The sequence below is a fragment of the Ceratotherium simum genome, unplaced genomic scaffold (genome assembly GCF_057802395.1).
Source record: "Ceratotherium simum simum isolate JZ-2026a unplaced genomic scaffold, ASM5780239v1 HiC_scaffold_43, whole genome shotgun sequence".
In the NCBI taxonomy this organism is placed as follows: domain Eukaryota; kingdom Metazoa; phylum Chordata; class Mammalia; order Perissodactyla; family Rhinocerotidae; genus Ceratotherium; species Ceratotherium simum.
In genome coordinates this window covers 6,860,773-6,886,017 of record NW_028261259.1, presented here as the reverse complement: position 1 = coordinate 6,886,017, position 25,245 = coordinate 6,860,773, and the positions used below count along the sequence as shown (strand labels likewise).

Here is a 25,245-nt window from a genome sequence, read left to right as displayed (position 1 = left end):
TCTGTAGAATGACAAATATTTAAACTTTAGACATTTAGAAAGGTAATTCATTACAGTAACTAATGTGTATAAGAATTTTTTCAAACTCACTAAGTGCCAGGAAATCATTTGACAACATGCACTGCAATATTATTCACAATAACCAAGAGGTGGAAACTGCCTAATTGTGCACCCGTGGGTGAAAGGATGAAGAAAATCTGGGGCATCTATACAATGGAATATTATTCAGCCTTAAAATGAAGGAAATCCTGTATTCAGAATTGCTTGACTGGATCATTTCAGTAGCCATGTGTTTTCTTCCTTAGTCCCTTCTGATCCATTCACCAACCAGGAACCAAGGTGATCCTTTTACAATGTAAGCGCCACAACCTCTAATGGATCCCTAAAAGAGATTTTGGAGGTGGACTGCCTGGGTACCAGCTGTGTGACCTTGGACAATTATATAACCTCTAATGTTCCTCATCCATACAATAGAGGTTAATAGTATTGTCTCCATGGCATTGTTGTGAGGATTAAATGAGTGAATACATATCAGATGCCTAGAAAGTGCCTGGCATATGATAAGACATCATGAAAAATTTAACTGTAATTATAATCAAATTAAATATTGTGATGGCCTATTAATTAAGTTGAACCATATGAAATTTCTAATATTCCACCATTTTGACCCATTATTATTGTTGAATAAATGATAAAAGTCTAGGCAGGTTTGTTAGAATCAAAAAGGATTGGATAAATGAAAATATTATTAGAAAAAATGAGCTGAAATAGATTGCTTTGCAATTTACAAAGCAGTTTCTCATACTTTGTTTCATTTAATCTCTATAGAATGCTTTTCAGGGTATTATTACCACTGTCTGTGAAGGAGTAACTGACTTTCCCCAAATCACACCACATTAAATAACACAATTAGAGTGGGAACATCATTTCAAGTATAAATCCCATATGATATTTTTTCCCCTTCATAATATCATTGGTCCTCTCAAGAAAGTGATGAAATAATGCTGATTCCTAGGAACTTAGTCTTAAAGAGACATACTCTCAGATGATAAACACTATGTCTTTGAAACAGGGGTGTTGTGAGAAGAACCTTGGGACCCATGTTTTCTGGGTTTTCAAGTCCAAGATTAGACTTCTGGTAAACAGTCAAAGAAGGGAAAGGGTGAATAATAGTCTAGAATGAAAAAAGTTTGATGTATATGTAACTTTATTGATCACCTCAAGTTTCTCTTTTTGTTTATGGTCTGTGTCACCCTACTAGAATATAAATGCACTTAGGGTTGATCACTGCTATCGTGCAGCAAGTGGAAGGCACTGAGTAAATATTTATTAAAGGAATGAAAGTGGCCTTGAATACATCTGCTCTTTACTCACCAGAGAACAGCCCCATAGCAGGCAAATGGCATCATGAACAAAATTTTAAAAACCATATCCTTATTAGCTCGCAACCATGGATACAAGGCTCCCATTTATTTCATAGTTTCTAAGTACAGAAGAATTCTGGTGTATTAGGGAGTGTTTCTACAGCCTTGCTGTAACATAAAGCAAGAATTTTTGGCCCATTGATTGCTGTTTCCAGCAGGGCCCATCTCTATACCTACCTCTACACAATTGACTATAGATTTGTTATCCCAATGAACAGTGATTTGGTATGGAATCTGTTTTATCAGTGTCATGCGAAAGTAGACATTTGATATGTCTTTAAGTGGTGATATGGATAATAATGTTGATGCAGAAGAAGACAACTAAAAATTCTCTCTTGTCTTTGTCAAGTGCATGTGGGTGAAGGGTATCTTGTTGTCACTGGATTTCAGAACTCAAAAAGACTCGTCCAACTCTTCATGTTACAGGTGAAGAAACTGAGGTCTAAAGAGGTTGAGAGATTTGACCAAGACTAATTCCTGGGACTAGAGAAAGATCCTCTGATTCTCAGCTGGCCACATTGTCATAAGATCTCCAGCTCCAAACAGCCAAGAGAAGCAAGTCTGTTGATTTCCAGGCAGAAATGATTCCCCTTCATGTTTTTACTTTTTCTCCCTTAGATGCCTGCTCTGCCCTGACAAGGAATTTATCTGATGTTTACGCTAAACTTAAGAAGAGGAAAATGCTCCTGGCAAACACTAGTGTGATTCAGTGTGGCAATGGAGAGCACAGCCATGAAAAAATGAGAATCAAAAGAATAAGAGGTAAATAATATTAGAGAAGAAGAGAAAAATCTATTATTTTAGTGGGACATAACTTATAAAATTTAGCACTGGTAAATATGTGCAGTAATGTATAAGGAAGCTAGATTCCTATATGAAACATCGAAAATACTGTTACATGAGCAAGAATTAGTTTAAACATGTAAACAATTATTCCATTCCTAAGAGCAATGAATTATTTAAGATGAGTAGTTAAAATAATTGGAACTACACATTAGTTATATGAATAAGATTATAAAGAGATACAAAGCGTGTAAAAGCTCTGATTAAATGCAGAGATATACTATACTTGTGAGTGAAAACAGTGTTTCAAATTACTTCCCACTTGCAGCACATTCTCCATTTGTAAGTTGAGTTTTTTCAGACATACATTCTCTGTACTGAAATTTAATGTTGACAGTTGTCAAATAAGAGTCACTAGGAGTGGGTTGGATGATAATTTCACTACTGATTTAAGCTCTAATGGAGCTACGAACATCAACTGGTCAATGGGTTAATCAAATGAATAGTCATATACTACAGAAGAATGCTATGATTTGGGATTTAGAAAAAAACTGGGGAACGTGGGTCCTGAAAGGGAGCACGAGGGATTTTGTTGTTGAGAGTGACAAGGACAAAAAGAGAATAAAGTCATACTTATAAGTGTCTAACAACATGGGGGAGAAGAAATGACCTGCTGTAATCCCGAGTTTTGACCTCGAGCTTTCTGTTCTTGACCCAAATCTCTTTGATGATGTCCCAGGACACAGGTCAGATTAATCCCCACAGGGAGAGAGGGAGGGTAGAAGTACAAGGCATCTGACATAATTGTCCTGGGAAGGCAGGCTTCATTTATCACTCTGATCCACATTCCCAATTTATTTTTATAGGGTAAGAGGAAAAGAAGTATGATGGTCAAATCATCACAGAAGAAGCGACATGATTGTGCACATCAATCCAACCCAAAACCTGGTTTGAGCATCTCCATCCCTTTGAGGATGTCCAGTTACATATTCAAGAGGCCAGTTACTAGAATCACATCCTATCCTGGCAAAGAGGTCAGATGCCAGCAAAGGGAGGAAACCTTGGAGCAGCCCCAACAACTGTGCTGGCAGAAGAGACTGCAAGGTCTCCAGGTCTGAAGAGTGCAGGAGAACGGTTAAGTCCTTTGGACCTTGCTAAAGCCCTGCTGAATCTTGCACCTAGTTGCACAGGTCCATTCTTGCCAGGTGTGCTCACATGTGGTCCGAACTCCAGTCCCATGCCCACCCCTGCCTGGTCTTGAGATTCAGCAGAGACGATCCCACGAGCTGGTCTGTACACCCCATAGCTCCTTTGCAAACAACTTCTGGTGACTCAGGAAGATATCAGGAAACAGGAAGAGAAAGTGAAGACGGCAAGAGAGAGACTGGCGGTAGCACTGATGCAGACAGACTCGCTAGCGAGTCAGGGAGAGTGAGGGGCCAAGAAGGACGTCCCGACAAACACGATGATAAAAGACAAGACGGGGCAGATGACATGGAGCTCACACTACATCAATGCCTCTGCAGGGGTCATTAGGTGTTCTTGCTTTGAGCTCTTGAAACTTTAATATATACCAATACTTTTCTTTTCATTGATTCATTTGCATGACAGAGAAGATACAGACAGTGATGCTTCTGAGGTGGGAGATTGAGTTTCAGGTGAGGAGAGAAAGGAGATCTTTCCTTCCTTTCATTTCCTGAGTGTTATGTATTTGTATTTTAAGATCAACAGAGAGTTATCAGAGTCAGGGGATTCTTTAGAGTTTTGCCCTCACAGTCACAGAGAAAACATACCGAGTCCAAATGGATTGTCCTTTTTGTGTAATATTGCAATAGATTCCAACATAATATTTCACGAAAGAGCTGTTATATCGGTCTTCTCACAAAAGACACCTACTTCTGGGTCTCCATTTTTCTGGTATTTGTTGCATGTTGAATCACAGTTGCAGATAATGAAATACTGGATTTGCCCTTTTTTTAGATTTATATGTGTTGGAAATTTGATTCATGAACATTGATATGCCATTGTGGTATCATGCTGTCCGGAGAACGACTGTTTTCAGCATCACAAGTCTCACAATAAGCCAGTGTGTTGGGATTTGTCTGTTTGCCTGATCGAGTATGTTGCACTCTTCAAATCCTATTTATCATTACTTACTTTTGTCCCACAGATTTATCAGTTTCTGAGAGCAATGTGTTAAACAAGAATAGAGTATCTTAGTATTTATATCTTCTCTATAAAATGAGTTATCTTTTAGCTAAATCTTCTCTCCTCTATTCTTCCATGTGATAATCATCAGGAATTTTCATTCAAATGTGTTTTTAATGTCTTGTTTTAAAACTAATACTAAATTAGACAGACGGTTTTTTCCTTTCCTCATGACTCCTGTTATGTTTTCCTGGGTTCACATTTCTTCTTCCTGGTGTACATTCTTTACCGGTACTTTCACTGCAGGCCTGTGGGAGCTCAACTTTGAGTCTGTTTGTAACTCAGAAAACGTCTTTCTTTCTTTGACACATAGTTTGAATAGGTGTTTAATTTAGCTTTGTAGTAATTTTTTTCCTTCTTTGTCAAGTTTTTTAATATTTCTGAGCCTCCACATCTTTAGCTTAAAATCGGAATAAATCTCTAATATTGTGACTGTAACTGAGATAATACATGCAAAGCTTTCCAGTCTTGTTGCTTAGAAGAAATTAGTCAATAATGATAAGTATTATCAATCATTATAATGATATTATAATAATTAATATATAATAATATATTAATGTGTAATAATAATTATACATTAATATATAATTATAATGTACAATATATAATGTATAATGTAGGCGATGTATAACAATAATATAGTAATATTATTAATCATTAGAATCTTCATAGTGTGCATTCTCGGAGAATCACTACTTCAGATTGAGAATGTGAAGCTCACACACAAAAAGTCTGAGAGAGTGCCATGACTGTGACTTTAATTCTCAGCCCTTGGGTATCTTCAGCTGTGGTCGTCTGCACAGTGTGTACAGATAATGTAATCTGTTCCCACAGACCCACTGCAGAACAGCGCAGCCTGCCTCATGCCTGGGATGCTCTGGGCTGCTTGTTGGGGAGCCTCTGCTGTGAGGCTAGTTGGACTCTGTACAGAGAAAGATGAAAAAAGTCTCTTTCTTTTCCCTCAGATTTCTCCCGCCGAGTATTATTCACTTTTTCATCCAGAGCAGACACTCTCTTCCCAGAGCCTTGGTGTTTCTCTGGGATTCATGCTTCCCAGACACCTAGTCATTTCAGCTCCCAAAGCCCAAGGTGACTGCAGAGTCATGTCTCACCCAGTCCTCCCATCTTGGCCTGTTTCCGGTCATGGAGTACCCATGAGTGGGGAGAGGAGCCATTGAGGGAGATTGATCTGGAAGTCCTGGTGAATCTGAGCTTCAGAGAATGAAGAAGAAAAGGGGAACCTGAGACTGCCAGGCCTTCAGTGGGGGAAGAATATGGATGAACCGAGAAGGGTGTGATGGCTGCACAGAGTCAAGGGGAGGGATGTTCCAAAGTTTCCTAAGAAGGGAAACCTTGCACTGAAGTGGGGATTCAATTTTACATGACGGCAACATCTGTGCTGGTTTCACCAATTCTGGTGTCCCTGAGGGATGAACTGGTGTGACACCACAGGACAGAAGTTGAAGTCACTTTCAGAACTTAAGGAAGGTGAAACCTTTCAGCTTAGACCCCTGTGAGCCAGTCATGGGCCAAGTCTAGAAAGGCTCGGAGCCTGTGTCCGTCCAATATGGTTGCTTTCTTGTTTCTTCCAAGCTCCTCTGGACCACAGCTGGGAAAAGGGGAACTCAGATCTAGTCAGATCTAGTCATCACAGCTTCCGTAGGTCACCATGAGGCAGGTAATAGTCCAGGGGTCGTCTCTGGAACTCATAGTCGCCTTCCTTCTTCTGCTGGCAGACAGTGACTTGTGAGGTGAGGAGAGCGCATCAGAACGGTCCAGTCAGCTGCCCAGTATGGGAGACTCCAGGGGAAGGAGATGCCAAAGCCACAGAGACCCGATGCCTCCTGTGTCTCCCTATTCCTTTTGTCCACTTAATTTTCACCCTCAGTCCTTCTTTTCCTTTCCTTTTCCCTCTTTCGGCTCTCTCTCCCTCTCTTTCCCCTACATGTTCTAGCTTAATTGAGGTATTAATGACATACAGTAAACTGCATACATTTAAAGTGAACAATTTGATACATTTTGATTATAACTTATTGAACCATCACCTCAATCAAGAAAAGGAACGCCCATCCTCCCCAAATTTCCTCATGTTCCTTTTAATTCCTCCTTCCCTGCCATTTGCAAACACATTCTCATTCCCAGGCAACCAGTGATCCGGTATATGTCCCTATAGATTTTTCTGTATTTTCCAAGGATTTTTATAAATGGGATCATATACTATGTACTCATTTTTTACTGGCTTCTTTCACTCAACATAATTATTTTGAGATTTATTCTTGTCATCGCGTGTACTATGAATTCATTCCTATCCCCAACGCTTCCCTGGCAGCACTGTGCACACACCCGAGTGCTTCCCAGGTTGGAGTGAGAGCCAATAGTACTGCTGCATCCCCAAAAGTAGGAATGCGCCTTGGTGCAACTCTGGGAGGGGTTGGCGGGAGCCCTGGACCTGCACATGAATGCTTTCCTGGATGATTGGAAAGCCCACTGTGCCACTGCAGTCCCAATGATTGGCCAAAGCTCAGAACCTGTGAAGAAGTCCCTCTCACCAAGCACAGAGGCTGGCAAGAGCATAAGAAAAGGCAGCAGCAGATATATGCGCACATGCAAATGCTTTCCGTGATGGCACAAATACCCATAGTAGTGCTGCGGTCTCACAACTGGGTACGTGCCTCCATGTGGTGGCAGCTCTGAGCCCAGTGTGAATGCTTGCCCAGCGGATGGGAACACCCATTGTACCCACGCAACTTCCAGCATATGGAATAGGATCAGAAACACAGCTCACGCTTCCCCCACAGCGGTAGCAAGCGGCAACTGTGACCTGATACTACCACAAATACACAGGCAAAAGATTAGTTCATCAAACACCATAAGAAACTACAGTAACAATTCAGAGCAAAAGGAAATGACAAATCTTCAGAAACGAAACTTGAAGTCACAGAAATTTACAATCTAAATGACAGAGAATTCAAAATAACTGTCATTAAAGAAACTCACCAAGTTACAAGAATGTTCAGACAGTTCGATGAACTCAGGAATAAAATTAATGAGGAAAAAGAATACTTCATCAAAGAGATTGAAACTATTTAAAAAAAAAGACAAGCAGAAATTCTGGATATGAAGAACATAATTAATGAGATAAAAAGGAATCTAGAATCCTTAAAAAACAGAGCTGATATTATGGATGAAAAAATTAGTGATTTAGAGGATGGAAATATAGAAATGCTTCCAGTGGATGAGGAGAGAGTACTCAGATTTTTAACAAATGAAGGAATTCTTGGAGAAATATATGAGTCAATTATAAATGCAACCTAAGAATTATACGTATCCCAGAGGGAGAAAAGAGGGAGAAATGAGCAGAGAGCTTGTTCAAAGAAATAATAGCTGAGAACTTCCTAAACCTGGGGAAGAACCGGACTTATAAATACATAAAGCCAACAGAACGCCTAATTACATCAATGCTAAAAGACCTTTTCCAAAGCATATAATAGTAAAATTGGCAAAAGCCAATGACAAAGAAAAAATATTAAGGGAAGCAAGACAGAAGAAAATAACCTACAAAGGAACACCTATCAGGCTTTCAGCATATTTCTTGGCAGAAACTTTACAGGCAAGGAAAGAATGGAATGATATATTAAAAATACTGAAAGAGAAAAACTTTCAGCCAGGAATACTCTATCCAGTGAAATGATCCTTATGATACAATGGAGAAATAAAAGTTTTCCCAGATAAACAAAGGCTGAGGGAGTTCAACACGACTAGATCTCCCATACAAGCAATGATCAAGAACGTCCTCATACTCGAAACAAAAAGAAGGCTAATGTCTACAAAGCTTTGAGCAAAGAGATAAATAGAAAGACAAACTCAGAAAGCTACAGCTCTGTTTCACAACAAGGTAGCAAATACTTAATTATAATTTAAAAGAGGAAGGGAAGGAAAGAGTCAAAATTAACTATAAACACTTCAGCTTAGTCACAAACGCACAACACAAAATTGAATTACTTGTGACAACAATAACTCAGAAGGAGATGAGGAAAAGGATGCAACCTGCTTAGGCTAATGGAGATAAGAGGTTCTCAGAAGATGGACTATGTCATCTATGAGATCATACAAACCTCACAGTAACCAGCAAACAAAAAATCAGAGCAGAGCCATAGATCATAAAAAAAGAGAACACCTCCACAGAAAACCCCCAAAATGAAATGGTAGTCAGAAACACAAAGGAAGAGAAACAATGGAAATATAGATTAGGTGGGATTAAGCCCTCATGTATCTATAATCACTATAAATGTAAATCAATTGAATTCTCCAATGAACAGACACAGAGCGGTGGGGTGGATTAGAAAACAAGACCCAACAATACGCTGCCTCCAGGAAACACATCTCAGCACTAAAAGCAAACAGGCTCAGAATGAATGGATGTGAGACAATACTGTAAGCAAATGGCAAATAAAAGAAAGTAGGTGTTTCCATACTTATATCAGACAAAGCAGACTTCAAGATAAAAAAGACTATGAGAGACAAAGAGGGGCAGTATATAATGATAAAGGGGACTTTCCATCAAGAGGACATAACACTTATAAAGATATATGCACCTAACACAGCAGCACAAAGAATATAAAGCAACTACAAATAGACATAAAGGGAGAAATTAACAGAAACAAAATAATAGCAGGGGCGCTGAACACCCCACTTACGTCCATGGATAGATCATGCATAGAAAGGCAATATGTAAATAGTGGAATTAAATGAAACATATGATCAGATGAACTTAATTGATATATAGAGAGCATACCCTCCCAAATAAGCAGAATACACATTCTTCTTAAGTGCACATGGAACCTTCTTAAAGATATACCATATGTTGTGAAACAAGGCAAGCCTGAATGAATATAAGATTGAAATCATATCAAGCTTCTTTTCTGACCACAATGCTATGACACTAGAAATCAACTACAAGAAAAAAGATGGGGAAGTTACAAATATGTGGAGACTAAAGAACATAAGACTGAAGAACAATTGGATCAATGAACAAATCAAAGGAGAATTCAAAAAATACCTGAATACAAATGAAAATGAAAAGACAACAGAACAACTCTTATGGGATGCAGCAAAAACAGTTCTAAAAAGGAAATTCATAGCAATACAAGTGCACCTCAACAAACAAGAAAAATACCAAATAAGTAACCTTAAACTACACCTAATGGAACCAGAAAATGAAGAACAAATGAAGCCCAAAGTCAGCAGAATGAGGGAAATAATAAAAATTAGAGTGGAAATAAATGAAATAGAGACTAAAAAACCAGTAGAAAGGATCAATGAAACAAAGAGCTGGTTCTTTGAGAAGATTGAAACAAAACTGACAGACCCTTAGCCAGACTCACTAAGAAAAAAAGAGAGAAGGCTCAAAGACATAAAATTAGAAATGAAAGAGGAGAAATTACAATAGATACCACAGAAATCCAAAGGACAATAAGAGAATACACTGAACAACTTACATGCCACCAAATTGGATAACATAAAAGAAATAGATAAATTATTAGATTCATAAAACCTCCCAAAACTGATTCAAGAAGAAATAGAGAAAATCAACCGACCAATCACAAGTAAAGACATGGAAATAGTCATCAATAACCTTCCCAAATAACAAAAGTCCAGGACCAGATGTCTTCTCTGGAGAACTCTACCAAATATTCAAACAAGATTTAATACCTATGCTTCTCAAACTATTCCAAGCAGTTGAAGAAGATGGAACACTTCCTAATTCATTCTATGAGGCCAACATCACCATGACAGCAAAAGCAGGCAAGGATAGAACAAAGAAGGAATATTACAGGCCAATATCGCTGATGAAAACAGATGCAAAAATCCTCAGCTAAATATCAACAAATCGAACACAGCAATATATTAAAAGGATCATATACCATGATCAAGTGGAATTTACACCAGGGATACATGGATTGTTCAACATCTGCAAATAAATCAATAAAATGGGTATAGAAGGAACGTAGCTCAATACAATAAAGGCCATATATCACAAACCCACAGCCAACATCATACTTAATGGCGAAAAAGTTAAAGCCATTCCTCTGAGAACAGGAAGAAGACAAAGTTGCCCACTCTCGCCACTCCCATTCAACATAGTACTGGAGGATTTGGCCAGAGCAATTAGGCTGCAAAAAGAAATAAAAGGAATCCAAATTGGAAATGATGAAATGAAACTTTTGCTGTTTGCAGATGACATGATTGTAAATATAGAAAACCCTAAACAATCCAACAGAAAACTATTAGAAATAATCAACAACTACAGCAAATTTACAGCATACAAAATCAACTTACAAAAATCAGTTGCATTTCTATATTCTAATAATGAACTAACAGAAAGAGAACTCAAGAATACAATCCCATTTACAATTGCAACAAAAAGAAAAAAGTGACTAGGGATAAATTTAACCAAAGAGGTTAAAGAACTATACAATGAAAACTATAAGACTTTATTGAAAGAAATCAATGATGACCTGAAGTAATGGGAAGATAGTCCATGCACATGGATTGGAAGAATAAACACAGTTAAAATGTCCATATTACCTAAAGTAATCTACAGATTCAAAGAAATCCCAATCAGAATCCCAATGACATTCTTCGTAGATACAGAACACAGAATCCTAAAATATACATGGAATAACAAAAGACCTCAAATAGCCAAAGAAATCCTGAGAAGAAAGAACAAAGCTGGAGGCATCACAATCCTAACTTGAAAATATATTACATAGCTATAGTAATGAAAATGGCATGGTACTGGCACAAAAACAGACTCATAGATCAATGGAGCAGAACTGAAAGCCCAGAAACAAAACCACACATCTGTGGTCAATTAATCTCTGACAAAGGAGCCAAGATCATACAATGGAGAAAGGAAAGTCTCTTCAATAAATGCTGTTGGGAAAACTGGACACCCACATGCAAACGAATGAAAGTAGATCATTATCTTCCACCATACACAAAAATTAACTCAAAATGGATAAAAGACTTGAATCTAACACTTGAAACCATAAAACTCCTAGAAGAAAATATACGCAGTACAGTCTTTGACATCGGTCTTAGCTGCACCCTTCCCAATACCATGTCTACTCAGGCAAGGGAAAGAAAAGAAAAAATATACAAATGGGACTACATGAGACTAAAAGGCTTCTGTAAGGCAAAGGAAATGATGAACAAAACGAAAAGACAGGGCCAGCCCCGTGGCTTAGTGGTTAAGTGCCCGAGCACTGCTACTGGTGGCCCAGGTTCGAATCCCAGACGCGCACAGACGCACCGCTTGTCCGGCCAAGCTGAGGCCCCGTCCCACATACAGCAACTAGAAAGATGTGCAAGTATGACATACAACTATCAACTGGGACTTTGGGGAAAAAAAAAAAGGAGGAGGATTAGCAATAGATGTTAGCTCAGAGCCGGTCTTCCTCAGAAAAAAAGAGGAGGATTATCACGGATGTTAGCTCAGGTCTGATCTTCCTCAAAAAAAAAAGAAAAGGCAACCCACGAACTGGGAGAAAATATTTGCAAATCATATATCTGACAAGGGGTTAATCTCCAAAATATATAAACAACTCACACACCCAACAACAATAAAAAAGATAATCCAATCTAAAAATGGGCAGAGGATATGAACAGACATTTTTCCAAAGAAGATATACAGAAGCCCAACAGGCACATGAAAAGATGTATAACATCACTAATTATTAGGGATATTCAAATCAAAACTACAATGAGAGATCACCTTACACCTGTCAGAATGGCTATAACTCCCAAGACAAAAAATAACAAATGTTGGAGAGGATAAGGAGAAAAGAGCACCCTCACACACTGCTGGTGGGAATGCAAACTGGTGCAGCCATCAAGGAAAACATTATGGAGATTTCTCAAATAGTTAAATATAGAAATACCATACCTTCCAACTATCCCACTACTGGGTATTTATTCAAAGAAATTGAAATCAACAATTCAAAGAGATTTACTCACCCCTGTGTTCACTGCAACATTATTCACAATAGCCAAGACATGGAAGTACCACAAGTGCCCTACTACAGATGAATGGATAAAGAAGATGTGGTATTTATTATATACAATGGAATACTACTCAGCCAGAAAAAAAAGACAAGATCATCCTGTTTGCAACAACTTGGATCGACCTTGAGGGTATGATGTTAAATGAAATAAGCCAGACAAAGAAATATGCATGATTTCACTCATATGTAGAAGATAAACATACACAGGGATAAAGAGAACAGATTAGTGCTTACCAGAGGGGAAGGGGGCTGGGGGTTGAGTGAAAGAGTTAAAGGGGTACATGTGCATGATATGGATAAAAGTCAGACTACTGGTGGTAAGCGCGATGCAGTCTATACAGAAATTCACATATAATAATGAACACACAAAATTACACAATGTAAAACCCTTTATAATTTCAATAAAATAATTAAAAAGGAAAATTAATTCATTCCTTTTTATGATTGAATAGTACTCCACTGTGGGGATATACCACACTTTGTGTATCCATTCACCAGTAGATAGACATTTGGGTTGTTTACCGTTTTTGTCTACTATAAATAGGTTGTTATCAACATGTGTGTACAAGTCTGTGTATAGACATATGAGTTTATTTCCCTTAGATGGATTCCTAGGAGAGGAATGGCTGGGTAGAAGTATGTAATTATTAAAGACGCATCCAAGCTATTTTTCACCAGCACTCGATGAGAGTTTCAGTGACTTGACATCTTCAACAACACTTGCTATAGTCAGTTTTTTTAATTTTAGCCATTCTCAAGTGTGGTGGAATCTCATGATGACTGTCACTTACATTTCCCCAATGACTCATGTTGTGAAGGAGAAGGCAAGTCACGCACAGATTGGGAGAAAACATCTGCAAAACATATCCCTAGAAAAGGATGTGTATTTATAATATATAAAGAGCTCTTACAACGCAATAAGAAGAAGACAAGCAACACGTAATGGCTTACCAGGAGACAGCAGATCAGGCCTGTGATGAGCACCAGGAGTCCCGCCAAGCAGATGAGGATAAGGGCCCAGAAGGGGAGGTCTGGGGAGACAAGTGGTGGGGTGAGCCACGTCCTGTCATCGCCCAAGGGCTCCTGGTGATCCCACTGTGCCTCAACCATCCTTGACAAGAGTTGGCCAAAATTCTTCATCATCCAAGACACTGTGTGCACGGTTCTCTTCGATGAGACACAGCATCAACATACTCGTCCCCTTCCATGGGCTGGGGCTTCCTGTAGGTTTACCAGGCTTCTCAGTCAAGGTGTCATCTCTATTGGGAGAATATTCTGGAAGTGAATGAAATGGAGAATGCATTTGAGTGTGTTTCACTCTTTTTAATAAAACTTTTTAGACACAGAAAAATAAAGGGAACAGTCTCATAAACATCCATCATCCAGATTTAACAATGTATATTCCATCCAATTAAAACAATATTTCATCAATGTATAAATTATTAACACTTGCAACACTTGCTTCATCCCATGTTTTCAATGAAATATTAAAGTCAAGTAGACATCATCATGTTTCACACAATTTTAGTCTCCATCCCTAAAAAGTGAGCACACTTTGCTACAAAAATCCAAGACCATTATCACAGAACAAAAGTGTAATAAATTAAACCAAATTCATACCTCTGGGCACAGAGGACTGAATTTGGACTGGACTTTATTAGGACGGTCGGGGGGAGAATGGGTCATCACAGTTGGCAAGCCTATGGGATCTCTCTAAATTTGTAAAATCCCACTCAAAAGTGTTCTTCAATGCCTGGAAACACATCATCCCCTTCTACTTTATCTATTTGCTTAGTATTCATTTTCTAGGATTAACCTACAATGCAATCTCCTGCAGGAAGTCTTCTCTGAATACCACCTCCAAGTATGAGTTTGTTATCAAATAATTGATAAGTTTCAATTCTCTATTCTGGTTATTGCCAGCTACAACAGAAACTCCAGGAGGGGAGGACACAAAACACTCAGTGGGCATGGGGGGAGGGGTGCAGGCCCCCCTACTTATACCTCTATCCAGACAAACATTTAGAGGTGTGCTGTCTGATATGGAGCAGCAACAAGTCTCTTTTTGAATTAAATTTATTTTAGTTAAATAAAATAAAAAATTTAGTACCTCAGTAACATTAAAAATCAGTAACAATAAAGACCAGTCACAATACCATCCTTCGAGTACTCAACAACCATATGTGGCTATGTACTGGAGAGCACAGATATAGAACGCTTCCACCAAGGCAGAAAGTTTTAGCGCATTGGTGCTCATCTAGAGCTGGACTTGGCAAACTATAGCCTGTGGATCAGAAACCACATGACCCCCAAACTTGTAAGTCTGCTTCACACACAGCTGGAGGCCCTCACTGACCATCTGGCCCAGTGGCTTTCAATGCAGAGATAAGGAAACAAAAGTCCAGAGAGGGGAGGTGACTAGCTTGAGGTCACAGAGCTGTCTAGGAGAAGGTGACGGCCTCCTATATTACACTGGTGTCCTTTTCTCTCTCTCAATGGTGGGTAAAGACTGGGGGACTATGCCACCTCCTGCCAGCCTGAGAAAGTTCAATGCTCTCTCAGCCCCAGGCATCCAGAGTCCCCAGAAAGGCCTCACTTCCTTTCACAATGACCAGGGAGCCTTACCATCCCCAAGGACACTCTTCCTGTCCAGGGTCAAGTTCTGCAGCTGGGTCCACTCTGGGTCAGCTGCAGGAATTCCTCCTAGATGGCAACTCTGTCCAGTCTCTGTGCCAAGGCAGCAAGGTACACAGGGAGTCCACTCCAGTGTGGTTACTGTGGGGGACAGACCTGGAAGGGCACAAGGGATGAACAAGGGTGTCTAGAATTCTACCCTGATTCTAGATTCCCTGCTTCTGTGTCCTGTCCAAGATAACTTTCTGCAGTAATGTAAACATTTGTCTGCACTACCAAATACACTCATTATTAGACCCATGTTGTTATCAAGCACTTAAAATGTGGCTAGTGTGTGTGAGTGAGGAACTGAATTTCTCACGTAATTTCATTTTAAGTAATTAATTTATAAATAAATAACCACAGGGAGAACATTTTTGAAACATTTGAGAAAGGACTTCTGCACATGCATAAAAACAATGAGAACACTGGTAAAAATTGTCAAAATCAACCTTTCAGAAGTCTAGAAATTAATCAACGGCTTGTAAGAATCTGAGGAGGGTTTAGTGAAGAAACATGGTGGAATCTTGATAACGGGAGCAAACTTTGTGGCATTATAACTTGCACTATTCCCATCCTGCTCTCACAATATCCTCCATAACTTTGAAAACCATCAGTCTCAGAACCATGGTAGCTGAGACAACCAGCAGCCAAGCAGCCATAATGGGTTTGGAGCTCTGAAAAGACCCATCCCCATCGAACTGTCACTAGCTGACCTTCCTGGCAGCTTCCTGAAAAAGCCCCATGTTCAGCGCTTGACGTTACTTGACTCAGAGCTTGCCCAGGGAGGAAAGTCTGTCCCCAGGGCACTTGCTAAAAATATTCAGGGCTAATTGTTTTCTATTGTAGTTGCCTGAGGGAGTGATACCAGCTGAGGCAGGCAAGAGGTGAGCCAAAAACTTAGAAGAAAAATTGGGGGAATGAGATGTCCACAGGGGGCTTTGAAAAGCTCCAGTGTATTTTCAGGCATCTAGAAGGCCACAAGTGCTCAGGGTTGTGGCACGCCCAGGAAAGACTTGAGAATATCTTAATCTCTCACCTCTAGTTGAAGGGTTGGCTTAATATCTGAAAACTTGACTATGTATTACACAATATCAATAGAATAAGGGGCAATACAACGCAATTTCGACCACATATACAGAAAAGAATTTCACAAAATACAACGCCCTTCATGTCTAAAAAAGAAAACACTCAACAAAATAGGAATAGAAAAAAACTTTCTCAACCTATAAACAGTATCGATGAAAAACCCACAGCTAACACCATATTCAATGGTGAAAGACTGAAAATTTCCCCCTAAGACCAGGGACAAGACAATGATGTCTTCCCATATCTCGTATGTTAATCACACGTACTAGAGGTTCTAATGAGGGCAATTAGGCAAGAAAAAGGAATAAAAGAAACCCAGATTGGAAGGGAAGAGGTAAAACTATTTTTTTTTGCAGAGGAGAAGATATTGTATATAGAAAAACCTAAAAAATACACTCCTCTCCACACACAATAAGTGAATCGTATCCTAATAGCTGTATAAAAAATTTAAATTGCCCCATGTGGTTAGCGGCTCCACTATTGGAGAGCACAGTTAGACTGCTGATATTTGCTGAAAGTCTCCAGAAGAGGAGGAGGAGCAGGATGCTGGAGGTTGGTGGCACCAAATGTTAATGCTTTTCTCATCCCACGAAAACCTATGGAAGGGGATGTTAGGATTAGCTGACAGGGATGTGGGGCAGAATGGGCACGATGTAAGTGATTTCCAGATCAATGATGTGTCACGGGAGCTCAGAGTCATCAGCCAGCAGCTCAGCCAATGCTTCCAATCTCCTCAACCTACATCAAGTCGGTGACCAGGCAGGAGTTGAATATGTCTCAAAGCTGGCTGCCTCTGTAGAGCTTGGTGACCTAGAACAAACGCAAGGGAGAGTGGGTGAGATGGAGGTCTCCTGGGGACGCATGGGGCCACTGGAGCCAGTGAAAGATCACAGACCTTGGGGCAAGGGAGACCTGATTTCAAATCTTGGCTCTGCCCCTAACTCACTGTGTGACCTTAGGCACAATACTCCCCTTTCTGAGCTTCAGTTTACCCATGTGAGAAATTGGGAAGGCAGCTAGGACATCACCTCTGGACACTGAGAGAACCCAGACATGCAGGGAAAGTGAAGGGTTGAAACAATCACATAACAGATGTAAGTCAGATGGAGGAATGACGGTGCCCTCAGGACAAGGAGAGACGGGAAAGGGAGACCCCACCTGGTCCCGGGTTACTCTCAGCAGGGTGGTGTACTCCAAGGATGTGGGCTCCGAGTTGCTGAGGTTCCAGCTGATGATGCGGAAATGTAGCTGGTGCTCTATCTGGACGGATAAACTCTGGGCTGCAGAGCCTGGAGCCACTGAGAGGAAGAGCAGACAGGTGGAGAATCTCAGCTCCCAGCACAGAGGCATGGTGGCCCACGGGGTCAGGGTGGTGGGTGCAGACAGCGTCCACACAGGTGGCTGCTCCATCCTTCTCAAGCCTGGGGAGAGAGGGATGTTGGGACTCTAGAGAGAGTTCCTGAAACCTCTGGGGGTGGGGGCCAGAACAGGAAGGAGGAAATGGGAGGACAGTGGGGAGACAGAGAGGGGTGGTCACAAAAGTGGTCATTAGGGGCAAATGCTGAGGGGAGGGTCTCACCTGAGGGAGACCAGTCTGCAACTCGAGTAGAAGGGGCCCAGGCTGCTCTTCTTGAACAATGACCCAGCTGGGGAGGAAGGAGGAGGAGGAGGAGCAGGAGGGACAGGGGTTGGAGGAGGGGCTGGGTGGGATTTAACCCACCAGGAGCTGCTGGAACCAGGGTTTCACCAGGCTCTGCAGGACCCTCTCAGTGAAGTTGAACGTGGCCTAGCCATTGCTCATGTCTGATGAATACCGGAGGGTGGAGATGGTGACGTTGACTGTGAGAGTCTTCAGGTTGTGCCCCAAAGCTGCAAGACGAGAGAGAGAGCGATGGCCATCTCTGAAAGCTGGCCTGAGACAAGACCAGAGTCGTGCACTCATTATAATCTGTCGTCTTCTGTCCCAGTGGCATCACCACCCACCCGTGTGGTCACCCAAGTCAGAACCAGCATATCTGCTCAGCTCCTCCTCCCTCCCAGTAACACCCATTCACCTTGCACACTGGTCCTCACCTACACTCCCTCTCTCCATCCCTGTCCTAGCTCAGTTCTTAACTTCCTTCACCCGGACCAACACCCCAGCAGGCTCACTGGATGCTCTGTCTAAAGGATTTTCTACATGGACTACTAGAAGATTCTTTCTGAAATGAATACCTCACTAGGGCGACCACTGCTCTAGTACCACCCATGGTTCCCTATGGCCTTCAGTGTTTAGTTCAACCCTCTTGACCTGACACTCAAGGTTCTACTCAATCTGGCTCCTGCTGACTTTTCACTCTCATTTTATCCATCTACTGCGGGTTAAACATTATGCTTCATGCAACCCAAATTCGTTTCAATTCTCCCCATACGGCATGTTGTTTCTGGCCAGAGCCTTTGCTCATGGAATCCTCTCTGCCAGGAAAACTCTTCATCCTCTATTTGCAAGGGTCCCTCCTACTCATTCTTAAAGACTTCCTTCTGGTGAAACTTTCTCTAGCAAGCTCCTCCCCTCCAAATTATTCCAGGTGCCTCTCCCTGAAATATCCCACATTGTATTATAATGGTGTGTTAATTTCACAAGACTAGGGGCTGTCTGAGGGCTGGCCTTAGACTGAATCGTTGGTATAATCTTTGTGATCAGCATGATTGCCCTAAAACCAGAATTTCACACCCTGGCTTCCCAGCTGCTGGATCACACCTGGATCATGGGGAGTGGAGCCAGAGAGCTTCTCTTGGGAAGGAAAAGGGGCCCCCAGATACCTGTGGTGGCTTCTGGTGGCACAGGTGATGATCAAGTATGCATGGACGTGTTGGCCAGCTCGGGAGCTGTGGATAAGGCTGTCATGAGGGAGACACAGAATGGGAGGAGCACCCAGGCTCACATGGGCTCCAGCACTGGCTGTCTCAGGACCACCATTCACAGGTGAAGCATAAATGAGACTGAGGGGATAGGTGACTGTGTGATCAGAGGGATGAGCAAGCCTGTGGATGAGAGGAGTCCAAGAGAGAGAGATAGGTGAACAAGAGTGACTGAACTCGGAGGAGAGACAGATAGGCAGAAAAATGGGCAGATGGATGGGATACCTGAAAAAGGGGGACCAAGGGCGGCGCTTTAGGAGAATTAAAGTGAAAACCACCTGGGCTCAGAATGTGGTGGAGAACACGTCTGTGTCTAAGGTTTTCTCACACTGGGCTGGGACTCTCCATCAGAACCCGGGTGGGAGAGAAGGGATGTATTAGGGCCCTACCAGGTCCTTCCCTCACCAAGGACAGCAGGTGAAGGAGAACAAGTACTCCCAAACCCAAAATGCAGACGGGACACAGGAGATCAGGGCCAGGAATACTCACTGTTGGTAGTCGGGGCCATGGCTCCATAGGTGTAACCTGTGGAGAGAAGGCGAGAGGAGCTGAGCAAGAGTTGGGGTGAACATATAACATTAAGGGAGAGGAAGGATGTAGGGACCTTTGTGGGAAAAGCAGTGGGGACGAGTGGAGGGGTGTTCAGGGGGAAGGCAATGAGATGGAATGTGGCTGGACCCAGTGATCAAACAGTGATGAGAAGACTGAACCCAGACCAGGAGGATAGAGAGATGGATCATAGCTCACTTTAGAGCAACGGAGGGAAAACATAACTCAGACTGGGAGAGACAGCGTGGCTGTAGCACAGCCCCTCACCACTGACATAGAGGCTGTCACAGTCCAGGGTGAAGAAGGCCAGGTGGGTGATGCGCTGAGTCTCATGGCTCAGCTCCTAGTAGAGTCACTCTCTGTCTAGCCCGGGACCTGCGGGGGTCACAGTGGAAGGTGTAGATGATGTCCACCCCAGTGGCTGCCCCACCCTTCTCAAGCCTGGGGGAGGAAGATCATGGGGATGTGCAATACTGAGCAGGGGTCGTTCTGGGTGTGGAAAGCGTGAGAGGGGAAAGGAGGAAGGTGATGGAGATGCTGAAGGGACTGCTCTGATGCCTGCAGGGGTTCTCCTAGGTGTCTTCCGTGTGAGACAACCCCCTCACAAGTAAGGCCTGACTTCTTTTAGCATGTGGAGGGGGGGCCTGTGAGTGGCAAAGAGGGGTGAACTCACAGACCTGGGTGAGGGGGCGCCTGCAGGTCTGCACGGACAGCAGCGAGAACAGTCAGTGCCCTGTGCCATCTGACACATGCAGGCAAGAATGTACCATTATGTTCTCTCGGTTCTACACTCCATGGTCTTTTCTTTCTACTTCTTTCCTACTCCACAGCCATCACCCAGGCCTAGTGAACAATCATCTTATTCCTAATCTTATTCCCAGCACCTCCCATCTTGCCTCTTATGTCTTCATTCTTAACCATGAAGTCCATTTTATCCCACATGCATAGACCAAACGCTAATCACATCATCCTTCTCCTCGCATCTTTCCAGAGTGTTCCCACTGGTCTTAGAACAGAGTCCCAAGTCACCCCTGATCTGGTCCTGCCTGCCACCCCTCGCCGGTGTGGCTCAAACCCCTACCCCTGTGTTGACTCTCCTAGCCATCCTTCTACTCAGTTCATGGACACACCAGGCTCTCTGCTTCAGGGGTGTCCTCATGTGTTCCCTCTGCCTGAAACACTCTCTTGAGCACACTCCCACACCCTCACTCCAGTCTAACCCTCCAACCAGCTAAATCCAGTCCCAACTCCAGCTCTCAAGCTAAATATCAGTCCTTCTCAAGAGGGCTTCTCTGTACCCTCAGGTTGATTCCCCTTGTGACAAACTCCCACATCACTCTCATCATTAACTTTTCAAAATCCAAATTCAAAAATACAATATAAATTCCATGGAGGTGAGACAAGGTCTTTCTGGTTCTCCAGGCCCCCGTGCATGTGGCCGAGGGCCTGGCTCATGAGATGAGGAACCATCTCAGTATGTCTAGGACTGCCCTGATTTGAACACTAAACGTCCTGTGTCCTGGAAATCACCTCTTTTCTGAATATACGAGGATGGTTGGTCACCATAAATTATACACTCAAAGACTATCTATTGCATGACAAGCACACATTCCCCTCAAGAACATCACAGGAAAGCTAGAATGAAAATGCACACACACATACACACACAATTAGTAGAGGCCAACAACTAAATACAAAATTACTTAACAAGATTCTCTGCAACGTGAATCATCAGACCGTTATTTCAGAAAAGTTTCAAGAAACAAAGTTAATTCCCTTTAGGAGGCAAGGTGGAGAGGGCAGCCTTTTTGGAGACTAGTGCCCTTCCCTTCAATCTACAGTGTTGCTTAGTACTCCTCCAAATGATTTGAAATGTCATAAAGAAAATAATGCTCAAAATAAATCTGGCTAATTGCAAATTCAATTGTAAATTTGTTATTAATACAAAGAAGTTCCAATCATCTTTTTCCCTGAATGCTCCTTTATTTCAAATTTATGTGGAGGATTTATAGGACTTTAGAAATCAAATTGAATGGGTCTAAGGAATGTTGCTGAGTATCCCTGCTAATATTTCATGGGATGTCTTCTAATACTACATACACACGCAAAACATTTCTGTATTTATATTATATATAAATCCTGACTTTTGAGTATTATGCAATGCAAGTAAATCTATATTTTCTACTATAATACACATTTGCAGTTATTTATGTTTGTTTCATGTGTTTTTGTTTGCATATAACTGTGCTTACTGAAATATTTACCACACAGAGCCACACACCGCTTACCATCTTTCCATCCATCAAACATCAACAATATTTCTCAAGATACCTTCACTCTCAGTGACTCCAGGTGGTGACAACCCGAGCCCAGGAAAGCTCACTAGCAGGTCTTCTGCACAGCGGAGGTTGCCTGGAACCTGTTGGTACCAGGTCCACAGGGTACTCACCTGGTCACACAGAAATCCATGGATCAGCAAGGACAGGTGGACCCTGAGCCTGGTTTCACCTCAAACTTGAGCTCCATGGATGCTTTCGTGTCTGAGGGGGGAAAAAAGCGCAAACAAGCTTTTGAGGCCTTCTATAGGGTGTTGGATGTAAAGGCCAACCCCATTCACTTTTCGTTTTTTGCATTTACTGATTTAACTGTAACTGTTGGCTGTGGCTGGATTTTCCCGATTCCTATCCAGCCACCTGCTGCTCTCTGAGATGGGAGAAAGCAGCTTCTGGCTGTGTGCACTTGAGTCGCTCAACTCACTTGGCTGGACAGAGACTTTTTGGTGACTCTGGACCCTTTAAACAAGCTTGTCATTTAGGGACCCTGTAAGTGACTTGCTGACTTGTCAACAATTTCCACACTTCATTCTGGGCTCGGGAGATTTTCAGGCCCTGGAGCAGGTTTCCCAACCTCGTCACCACTGACATTTGGGGCCGGATAATTCTCTGTCGGGCCGTCCTGGGCCCTGGAGAACGCTGAGCAGCATTCCTGTCTCTCCCTCTAGATGCCAGGAGCGCTCCCATTAGTAACAACCCAAACATCGCCTCCAGAAGCGGCTAAAGCTCCCTGGGGACAAAATCACACGGAGGACGGTGACGGGGACTCTGAGGAGGGGACACCGGCGCTGGGAGGCAGGAGGAACAGCAGCCTCAGGGTCCCTGAGCGAACAGCTCAGGGGAAATGGGGCTCCGGGATGACGGAGGGACACCAGGCACTGACGGGCTGCCTGCAGCCCAGGCCCCTCCCTGGACCGTGACTGGAGCTGGGACCGCCCGCTGCTCACTGAGCCCCTCCTCTGATGCGAACGTTCACGGGAATGCGGTCCGTGCCAAGAAGACGGAACACACTGCGCAGAACGCCAGCTCCATCCACGGCGCCGCCTGCGCTTCCGGTTCCGGTCTCATGCGGGCATTTGGGGAGGACGAACATTTGGGGGCTGCGGGTTGAGGCGGCGGGCGGGCCGAGGCCGTGCACCCCAGCCTCAGGGGAGGTGTCTAGTTTCTAGAGTGAGTGAGAAGCTGGAAAGCGGGCTGGGTCAGCATCAGGGAGAGGGACAAAATCTAGGGGCGGGGCTGTGTGCAGGAAGCAGTTCTATGGGCGGGCTGTGGGCGGGGACAAGGCTGTGAGTGACAGCAGGCCGGGGAGGCAATTCTATGGGCGTGAATAAGGGAGCAGGCAGGGCAATGAGCCGGGACCAGTCTGTGGGAGGAGGCAGGCCCGAACATTGTGGGCTGAGACCAGTTCCAGGGGCGGGAAGAGGCGGAGGTGTGGCTGGAATAATTCAGGCCGACTTCACAGGGGGAGGAAATCAGCTCCAGGGACATGGCTGGAGGCGAGGCTTTCTGTGGACCCCTAGACTGTACAGATAGCTGGATGTTGAACAGCTGTTCTTCATTCCTTTCCCCACCTTTACACAGCCTCCTAGAATGATGTGCCCATATTTAGAATTCTAAATTTTTTGTGCGTTTCCTGTTCTTAATTTCATTAAAAAATTGGATCATATATTCACCTTTCTCTACAACTTGCTGTTCCAAGCCAGTAGATAAGGATATAACGCTATTTTAATTTTAAAAATCTGGGGGGAGGGAGGCCTACGTCGTAGGTGCATGTATAGGAAAACTGCAAAGAGTGGTGCAAAGTCAATAAAATATTCTCACTCTACCACTGTCTCCTGGTACTTTTGCACAGAGATAAACATCATTTCCTCCTCTATCCTTCCAGACATACTGTGTATATGTGGGACTGTGTATATGTTCAAGCCCAAGAGGGATGTGCCCAAGCAAAACCTGAAGCCCATGAATTGTCGCATGCATCAGAAGTTAATGAGAAGAGATTTAATTTTCTGGTGGAAGGAGATGAACCAGTGACGAATCCATAGGAAGATAACAAAGAAACAAGAGAATTTTACCATTTAAAAAGTCAAAGGAAAAAGTGAGAAAGAAAATGTATTCATACTATCTGACATAGCACATCTCTGGTTAAGATTCATATGCTATAAAATGGTAAACACTGATGTCATAAAACAGTAGACACTGAATTTTGATTTATCCTAATTCATTAAATAGTTATATTGGGCAAGGGGAATTATGTTTTTAACATATGTAAGAACTCTTCGTGCTGATTTTTTCAGAGAAGAAATAAACTATAAATAGTCCAAAGCTGAAAAATGAAAAAGCTGTTGAGTAGCTAATTTAGAAATAAAGATTTTCAACCAGAAAATTAAAGAAGTTGTTTTTGGAACCAGAGTCAAGGGTGGGGAAAGTAGTTTTTCATTTTAAGGCTTGGAGTATTATTTGAGAGATGTGCGTATACATACAAACACACGCACACACACGGATGCCTGAATTTGTATTCCAAAGGGATCATCTAACTCTACAAAGAATTTGTAAAAAGGATTCACTTTACAAGAGTAGAACGTATTTTGAAAACTACAGACTTCAAGCATTAAAAAAGCTGTCATCATCTCGGTGGAAAAATGAATGGGGCATCACTTTCCAACCCACATGTTGATAAGCATTTTACATACATTACTCTTGACTATTCTCACAGCAACCCATAAGGAAGATGGTATTATCTATCTCCATTTTGCAGATGAGGAAATTGGTGACAGCATATTACTAAAATTTTCATATAAGTTTTCAATAGATATTGTTTTATGTTAAAGTTGTTTATTGAATTTTCTTTTCATTAATAAAATGATATGTGTCACTCTTACAAATAAGCAAATGCTGTGTAAAAACAATTTAGCAAAACTACAGTTTTCTTTTGATATAATTAAATATAACAATCACTTTATTGTTTTTCTGCTGTCTGCCTCACATCTACGAAGTTGCTTCCTATCCCAAAGGCTTACTAGAAAACTCTACTAAAAATCAAGAATCAGGGAATACCCACATTATGCAAGGTTCCTGAACACATGCAAAAAAAGCCATTATAACAATTTTTTGTACAAAAATCTTAGATCATTCATGAACTGATAACGACACAAATCATGATTAGGCAAGGTATTTCTGTAGAATGACAAATATTTAAACTTTAAACATTTAGAAAGGTAA

At 42.1% G+C, this 25,245-nt stretch overlaps 1 long non-coding RNA gene and 1 pseudogene across 2 annotated transcripts; one reads left to right on the top strand and one right to left on the bottom strand.

Moving 5' to 3' along the window:
- The first annotated feature begins 2,896 nt into the window (after positions 1 to 2,896).
- LOC147911497 (methyl-CpG-binding domain protein 3-like 1) lies at positions 2,897 to 3,859 on the top strand (annotated as a pseudogene).
- Positions 3,860 to 17,428: 13,569 nt separating this feature from the next.
- LOC147911496 (uncharacterized) lies at positions 17,429 to 22,876 on the bottom strand. Of its 2 annotated transcripts, XR_015551196.1 has the most exons (4): positions 22,143 to 22,854; positions 19,634 to 19,669; positions 17,823 to 18,144; positions 17,429 to 17,664 (listed from the first exon to the last, which is right to left on the bottom strand). It is a non-coding gene; the product is annotated as an uncharacterized LOC147911496 (long non-coding RNA). The 2 variants fall into 2 exon arrangements; XR_015551195.1 differs by lacking the exon at positions 17,429 to 17,664 and having other exon boundaries at positions 17,707 to 18,144; positions 22,143 to 22,876.
- Positions 22,877 to 25,245: the final 2,369 nt, after the last annotated feature.